This window comes from Clytia hemisphaerica, unplaced genomic scaffold (assembly GCF_902728285.1).
Source record: "Clytia hemisphaerica strain Z4C2 unplaced genomic scaffold, Clytia hemisphaerica genome assembly, whole genome shotgun sequence".
In the NCBI taxonomy this organism is placed as follows: Eukaryota; Metazoa; Cnidaria; class Hydrozoa; order Leptothecata; family Clytiidae; genus Clytia; species Clytia hemisphaerica.
This window is the reverse complement of record NW_027103562.1, coordinates 1,476,968-1,485,715: the sequence shown is the minus strand read 5'-3', so window position 1 is coordinate 1,485,715 and position 8,748 is coordinate 1,476,968. Positions and strand designations below refer to the sequence as shown.

Genomic DNA, 8,748 nt, shown 5'->3' with positions numbered 1-8,748 from the left:
AATCCTAAGATACATGCCTACAAAATGAGCGGAGCAGATTTTTTGAACAGGTTGTCAACTTTTTGTACTGGTCTCGAGAATTATGCTCAAAAATTTTCACGAAAATTTGACGCTTGTGAATTCTGTCAACAATAATTAGAAAAGAAATTAAGAAATCTGCTTCGCTCATTTTGTGCAGTTAATATAACTGAACATTCAGTGAAAATTTCAGGTGGATTGCAAAAGCAATTCCTGAGATATCCTTGTCGAGAGGTGAAAAAATGACGTTCTCCAGGGGATTAAGATTATTTTGATGATTCTATCAAAAGTTATTTGAATTTCAATTTTTATGACGTCATCAAAATAGCGCAAAATTGAGGATTTTTGCGAATTACGCAAAATTTCAAAATGAAAAAACATCTGCCTAGACTGAATCTTATTCTAATTAGTTATACGCTTCGTTTGAGCCCAGAACGAGCTTCTAAAAATGATTTGTAAGGTTACAAGAATTTTGACCTCCACGAACCCGCCTTATTCCTCTGGAGTTTTGAGATATTGCGGTTTAAAGTTTACGTTAAGGTGAATTATTGCAGTAATCATTTATAAAATCCACTTTTAAGCTGGTAAATAGCTAATTTGAGACAAATAAATTATATAGAAATAGTACACCATCACAAACATTCACAAAGTCTATAAATTTAATTGAATTCACCGGCACCGTAAACTTTTCCTTCCTTTTCTTTGTCCTTGTCTTCTTTCGCTTTTTCCAAGCCACGAATAATTTTTCGACGCTTTTTCGATGATTCCTTATCTTGATACTTAGAATGGTAAAGTCTTTTTTTATTTGTTTTAAAGCAGTTTCTCAACATGTACTTTCCAGGAACCATGCCTATCTTTTCATATACAAGCACACTGGCCTATCGGCCAATATCTTCCGACTCCCCTTTCAAACAATCACAACTATAGATATCCTCAACAGCTCTCCCAGTGCAAGGGGTTATTTTTTGTTAACTTGTGGAAGGACACAATGTCCAGAACATTAGATTTTTGGGATGTCTAGTTTAGTAGTAAGGGTTTTTGCAGAGTGAATAAAAAGGTGAGATAAGAATAGAAGCAAAGACTTACCCTATCGTTTGGTATAAAACGCAATATAGTTTCCATATCTTCCATCTTTCTGTACATTCCAGACATACTGTTAGCTTTACTACAATCAAAACCAGTCCATTACATTTGCCTCTTCACCAGCTGATGACAACCAAGTCTGCAAGAAACTTTCTCACATGTGTGAGATCTTTGATTTTTTCATTTCCATAAAAATTGCCTCACTTACAAGATATAAAAGTAGAAAAAACTAAACAGATGAAATATGAACACGGGTTTTTCTCCAAAACACCCCTAATAAACTGAACGCCCGCCGGGCGTAATTCGCTATGCTATTTGATGTGCCATTTGGTATCCCATTTGCGGTGCGAACTTATGTCGTAACCCCTTCAATTGCTAAATTCGATCAAAGGCTTCTTTTAGATTTTGAAATGAAATTGCTCAAAATTTGCCAAACCTTACTTGCAACCCTAATAAATAGGAAATGTTTCATGGTTACTACACTAACAGACCTAAATTAAAATAGATATTCCATCACCTCTAATACGCTTTCAATGCCCAATTCACAAGACAAGTTGTTTTGGTTTTCTTTGAACCATATGACTTTCCTACTCTAGAATCGTCAAAGGTCTTTTGGATACATGGGGACAAAATATCGGCCATAGCAAAAGGAGCGTTGTGCTTTAGCAGTGTTAAGGCAAATCTCAGCTCAGCTTCGATTACCTAAAAGGTTGAGAAAGTTAGGAAGTCGTTACAACTTTTTCAAAACCTCTCTCAAATTTGGAGGGGAGGTAGACAGTTTGTTCACCTGGGCTACACTTAGGAAAAAATCAGTGTGTGGACGATTAGGGTCGGTTTTTTCACCAAAGTCTCTCTAAGGGGTACAAAAATTTCAAAGTAGTCTCTCAAGGGTCGGAAAATTCACGATTTTTTAGAAATACTTTTTCTGAAGTTTCCTAATGGATGCTAAAAATATATCAAGGTTAAAAAATTACTTTGTAATTGGTTGGCTTTTCTTGGTCAATTTTAGGTTGCTTTTCTAAATGTCTTTCAAAATCTTTATGTGTCTTTGAGTCAATGTATCTTCTAACATCACCTATACCCTGATGTGAGCAATTTACTTTCTTTGAACAAACAGTACAGTAGAAGGCATTGATTGCACCATCTGAACAAGGTTGTACACAATTAAAAATTTTAGTCCAATCCTTTGAAAATATTACATCATAACTTTGAGATCCCTTTGACTTTGTTATTTTTTCAGTAGTGTTTGGATCTTTGTTCTCTTTTTGATTGGCTTTCACTTTCTTTTTTTTATTCGGTACGTCCAAGTTTTGTGCTGAATTTTCACCTCTTGTTTCATATTTAAAGTTGTTTACATCCTTCTTTAGTGACAGTTTTTTGTCTACTGCTGATTTCTTTTTGTTTCTTGGAGAAAAAAAGTCATTTAATGTTTGTGAATGTTGTTTTTTCTTCGTTTTTTTCACTTCTACTTTGTTGCTACCAGAGCTTCTCTTTTCAGATTTAACATTTCGGATTTTTTTTTCTTCTTCAGTGTCAGATCCATCTACTAAAATTGGTTTTCCATCAATTCCAGTCTCAAAAGTACGTTTCCTAATAGGCTTGTGGACAATTGAGGGGCATTTGAAGCTTAACCAATCTTTCAGCAAGCATGGTACAAAGTGATTAGCAGGGGCGGTGCGACACCCCTGCAAAACAAGCACTCGCAGGGTATGCTCCGGAGTCTTTTTTGTCGCAGCTTGTTTTTAGCCTACCCGGAGTTATTTTTCCGGATCATTCGTTACTGTCATTAGATTTATTTTACTGACTTAAAGTCCGCGGTAAATATAAGAAAACTGTTTATCAAGTCGCGTTACAAGAAGCGTGAATTCGAGTCTGTATTTTAGATTTTGTGTACAAAAGAGTTTTGCAGGCCTGCACCCTGCAAAGTTTTGCAGAAAGACCTGGATGAGGTCAAAATGCAGGGTTTGCCCGGGATTTGATGGCTGTTAGTGTCAAAACGTTTAAAGTCAAGACTCGTCAAATGGCTTTAGATGCTTGGAGAAGAAAAAACAGAATGGACAGTCCTGATTTTATCTATTTTGTCGCAAATTCTGTAGAATTTGAAGCCTGCACATTTTCGATCTTCTCATCTGAGGGCTTCCATCAAGGTCATCTCAATGTTTGTTTTTCTTCTTATGGTTATCTTCTGAAATCCATTACAACAAGGAAAGTCAAATCTGTAAGGTATGTGGTATTTTTTTCTATTATTTTTCATGCCTGCATGTTATCATTTATAATCTGATAAGTGCAGGAAAAACTGCTTCCCGTCCCCTTCTTTCTCTACTTATCTGCCTATGGCCTACTATGACCTGTCATAATTTTTGGTAATCAACAAAACCACTTGTTGTGTGTGGTGAGTGAGTGGTGAGTGAGTGGCCAATCATGAAATATTTATAAGATATTTGATCAATCGGGGTACGTACTTACTGTTTGTTTGGCCAATCACACTGGCTAAGAAAAGGTTGACGACAGGAGATAAATTTGTGGCAATTTAAGAGGCAAAGGAACAACCAACCTATTGTGGTTTTATTTTGAAATAAGAGAAAAAAAAAAACATTGAAAATTTTGTGATTCTGAGGACTTTGACACCCTAATGTTTTTAATATGTTTTGGCCGGTTAAAAAATTTTTCTGGGGAGAGAAAAAGCTGGGTGGGTTTTTCGCCCACAATATTTTGAGGTACACAAACAGATTGTATTTGACCTGCCAGTCAAGTACTGGTCATAAAAACTGCACGACAATCTTAAAAATGATTTCTCTCTTTTGTTTTAGTTCTCTTCCAAATGGAAATTGCCTGTACAGTTCCATTTCTCTCCATCTTGTGGGCAAAAATTCTTCGATGGATACACTTTGATGTCTTGCACGTGTGCAGAACTTTTCCTGAATTGTAAGTATTATTCTCAGAACCAAAAAAACCCATCCAAGAAGTTTAGTAGATAGACTCATGAAAGCATTGCGGTTGGCGGTTACCCACAGTCAGCCGGTTATTATATAAGATTAATTTTATTGGTTGTCCAGTTGTCATTTGACTTAAATTTTGTTGTTTTTTGTTTGTTAATGTAGGTGTAGCTTGCAAAGATCCTAATTCTCTCTTCATTATATACTTTCAGGTTAGTTGCCATCATACTGTCCAGTAGCCCCTAGATCAATGGATTATTTTGCACCTTCACGTGGTTGGTATGAAATCTTTGTAAACAGATGAGTGGAACCATATTTAACTATATGGAAACAACAGAATGGAATAATTCAATCAAAATGATGATGTGTACCTAACATTTAGTTTCTTGGAAGTTTTGGGATTCACAATTTTTCCTGTCATTTTTCCAAATCATCTCTGGAAAGTACATCTTGATTCGATTTTGACATGTTATTGCCAATGCAAACGAATTTGGATGCATAATGTATATACAAAGTATAAAATTTATAACACAACAACTAAATTTTGATACCAAACATAACCATGCTGCATTATGTACATAATGAATAAATGAGTTTCTGATGACAATGGTTTGTTTTCAATTCGGATTGGGGGCTTTCTACCCCTGGTACAGGATTCCCTGCTTGATTTGGCAAACAGTTCCAAACGAGACACCAGAATGGGGCTAGACTACAATTTCATGATGAACGAACTATAGAGATTTCAGCTTCAGTACAAATTCTAGTTTTGGATACTTTAATGCATCACATTAATCAATTTTCTAATGAAATACTCTTTTTTTTAGCAGTCTGAATAAAATAGTTGTGCTCTTTTTCTCTAAATTTTCATTTGAAATGGCAAAAAGCTATTATTATTAATCTGTTTGAAATTATTAAGTCACATTTTGGCAGCAATAAGATAAATAAATTTGACATAATAAGAATCAAAATTATATTAAAAAATTTTAGACAGTTTAGTAAATATTATTATTATTATTGTTAATGCTACTATCACGATCAGATAAAGATTTTTGTATAATTTATAATCTTTTGTGTGCGATTGTATTATTTTGCTATCATTTTTCACTTTTTTGTGTAAAGTTCAAAAAGTACTTAAAAAAATTCATGATAGTTATGATTTTTGTCATTGATATATTGAATTGCCAATGTTTTACACCTCCTTTCTCTTTCCTTCATTTTTTCCATATTTTAGAGGCCACTCTTTTTTGGTTTTTAAAACTCTTTAACCCAAAAAACTATCTTAGTTTTACCAGCTTCATTTTGTGTTTAAATGAAATGAATTTTAATTCTTTATCTCTGGTTCATTGGGCATAAAAAGGTGGCTGTTTTAGCCAATCTAGAGGGTCAAAATTCAAAAATTTTCTACACCGTCGGGCCCAACCATCGTGGGCCCTCCTTAGACACTATATATAGCTGAATCACTATATATAGCTGAATCTTTTTTGCAGGGTATCCTAAAAATCCTAGATACGCCCCTGATTAGGGCACCAGCCATACATTTCAGTATCTTGAGTATGGCTCCACATAAGATAAAGGCAATGAGTAGGATGAGGGTCTTTCAACAGGTTGAAAATCTTGTTTAAAAAAGTCTCTTTTCACACATGAATTGTCACTTTCAGGTTAAATAGACCGAACCTTTATGCCAAGAATATTCACTAAGGCTGAAAGATGAGTTATAGACTCGGCGCTAAAAAGGCCGGGTCAGATATATTTTCTATTCCTATAGTTCCGTAATTGTTCCGGTTACTAAAAATATAGCGGGCACCCCCGCGTTGCTTGACGGCCTCAACCTCACAACTGTGTTCCGGTTGCGGTCTCTATTTTGTATTTTCTTTGAAAGTTTCAAACAGAGAAAATGGCGGAAAATGGAGTTGATTTTTTAAATTAACTAAAGTTCTTCATCCACCATAATCAAGTGAATATTTGATGGATTTAGTGGCAGTCTCCAATCACTGTTACGATGGAGATGTTTTGCAACTACTAGAAGTTTTATTTTAGTGAATAATTGTTTCAAAGACATTCATTTCCTGTCTTCTGTGGAGGTATGTTTTCTTTCAGAGTGTTACCGATAATCACACTACATTTTGTTTTTAATTGATACTAGGCAAAAAATGTAACTAAAGCTTAGAGAAGATAGTTTAAAAGTAGTGCCTAGGAATGATAAACTTTATTTACAAAACTCATTTGTAACTTGAGTACTTGTATTGAACCAACTGTAAACTTAAAGTCTCCCACCTGATGGAGCCATATCCAAACTTGAAATTGCCAGGGAAAATGCCAATTGGATATTATTGGGGGATGGTAGGTGTAGCTTGTGGACATTACTTTTGACAAAGAAATTTTCACAAGAAATATCAGTTTTAGAGTTAAGTTATTTTGTTTGGGTTTTCTTTGTTTGACGGCCTGCACGCTCACAAATATTTGACGACCCTGGACACCGCCATACATTTTGCTGTGCTGTCCGGTGGGCGTTTTTAAATGTATGGTGGGATTTTAGGTTAGAATTCCAAAACACCGTACATTTTCCCACCAGACGATGCATACGTACAGTCGGTTTTTTCTACTGCTTTAAGGCAGCCAAGCGGACCGCTTATTGGATCGCTCGTAAAAACAGTCAAGGGCGGCTATATTGGACGAGTACTCCCACCGTTCATTGTACAGTGTAGCTGCCGTACCTTGTACAGTGGTCAAAATAGGTTGACTTGTTCCTAGCGTACGCCCACCGGACAACACTGTACAATTTACGGCAGTGTGCAGGGTCGTAATCTTTGCAGGTAGCAGTTTTGTTCTGTTGCTTTATACCAGACAGTCTTCATCGATAAAATTGATCATGGATTTAAATCGATACAATAGATTTAAATCGATACAATCGATATTAATTGATAGCTAACTGAGGTTAAAAAATGGAATATCAATTAGCCAGCATTCGATATAAATATCGATGAGCAATCGATTAATTAAATTAATATTGATTACCTCAAAGTAGTGTCTATAATCAATCTTTCATCGATTATCTATCAATAAGCTACCTATTGTTATCGACAAACGATCAATATCGATTACCTTATAGTATCGATGGTGTCGATTACTAATTGATACAAAACATCTATCAATTAATGAATGTTATTGCTGACCCAAAAAATATAAGCACTTTGATTGGTTTAGAACACAAAATATTTGCGATATTTCATATTTCTCATGTTTCATATTTCTCCACATTTAAAAAACATCTCTAGAAACAATTGCGAGAACTTCTCATCTTGTTTTGATAATTTCTCCCCGCTGAGAGTTAGTTTTTTCAAAACTCTTTTTGAATATTCTTTTTCGAAAAGTTCATTTGAATGTTCAACATTCGAAAAACAAAAGAATGCAGAACACAATAATAGACAGAATCAAAACAAACAAAAAATGGACATAAAAGATTTTTTTGGGTGACAATAAATTAGTTATCACATAACTTCTTGTGCAATACTCAATGTTTTACTTGTTCTGATATTTTACCGATATTATGGAAAAATCTCAGAACTTTCAAAATATTTCTTGTATTGCACTCAAAGTCGTGTGATAAGGCTGGGCTTAAAAAATTGTTGGTTTGCCGTCACCCAACCCTAGATTTTGGAGGTGGGTCCATCAGAATTTTTTTTTTTGGCGATTTATGAACTTTTTGTCCATGGAAGGGTTAACAGTCTGTTTACATTTAGGTAATTTTGAATAAAAAACAGAAGTACTAGCAGGGAAATCACGATTCTTATGCATGAGACAAACAAGATAAGAGTTTTGATTTTTTATTGTTTGAAGTTTTTGAAGGAAAAAAAATCTTCTTTTAAATGGCAATAAAATCCAGCCTAACCAGTACATCAATTTATCATTGATTGTTTTTTAAAACTTAAAAATGATAATCAAACGACTGATTTAATCAATCAAAAACAATAATGGATAAATAATCGACGTCCAAAAAATTGTGAGTATTCCAATAATATTGATTTTATTATCCGACGTGCGTAAATAGCGATATTTGATTGGCTTCTTGGCTGTCTAATATTTTTGAATATATAGCTTCCATGGAGGCTACATTTTCAAAAATTGACGTCACACAACAAGTTCAATGACAATTGAGCATCTTTGTGATGAAAATAAGACTTTTGAATAAAAAACTGCCAAGAAACCAGATTTACAAGCTTATTATGAATTATATTTGAAAACGAGGAGTCTACTAAATATTGGTGGGTCAAATTTTTTGAGTGGGTTGCGTGGGTGCGTGGGTCATTTTTTTGCGTGGGTGCGTGGGTCGAAATATTTTTTGCGTGGGTCAAATTTTTTGCGTGGGTTGCGTGGGTGCGTGGGTAATTTTTTTGCGTGGGTGCGTGGGTCGAAATATTTTTTGCGTGGGTCAAATTTTTTGCGTGGGTCATATTTTTTTGCGTGGGTCAAATTTTTTGCGTGGGTCAAATTTTTAGCGTGGGTCATATTTTTTGCGTGGGTCATATTTTATGCGTGGGTAATATTTTTTGCATGGGTCATTATTTTTTGCATGGGTCAAAATTTTTGCGTGGGTCAAAATTTTCTCTGTAATTCGAAAAAATTCCTTCCCTTGAAATTCGAACTGGTCACATCCAAAATGTTGGATGTGTTTTACATAACACGTTTTGGTTTATTTTGTTTATTTTGCATA

The 8,748-nt window shown here is 34.7% G+C and overlaps 1 long non-coding RNA gene across 1 annotated transcript; it reads left to right on the top strand.

The window, feature by feature from the left end:
- Positions 1-3,299: 3,299 nt before the first annotated feature.
- Positions 3,300-4,313, top strand: LOC136800595 (uncharacterized). Its single transcript, XR_010845730.1, has 3 exons — positions 3,300-3,324; positions 3,912-4,026; positions 4,250-4,313. It is a non-coding gene; the product is annotated as an uncharacterized lncRNA (long non-coding RNA).
- Positions 4,314-8,748: the final 4,435 nt, after the last annotated feature.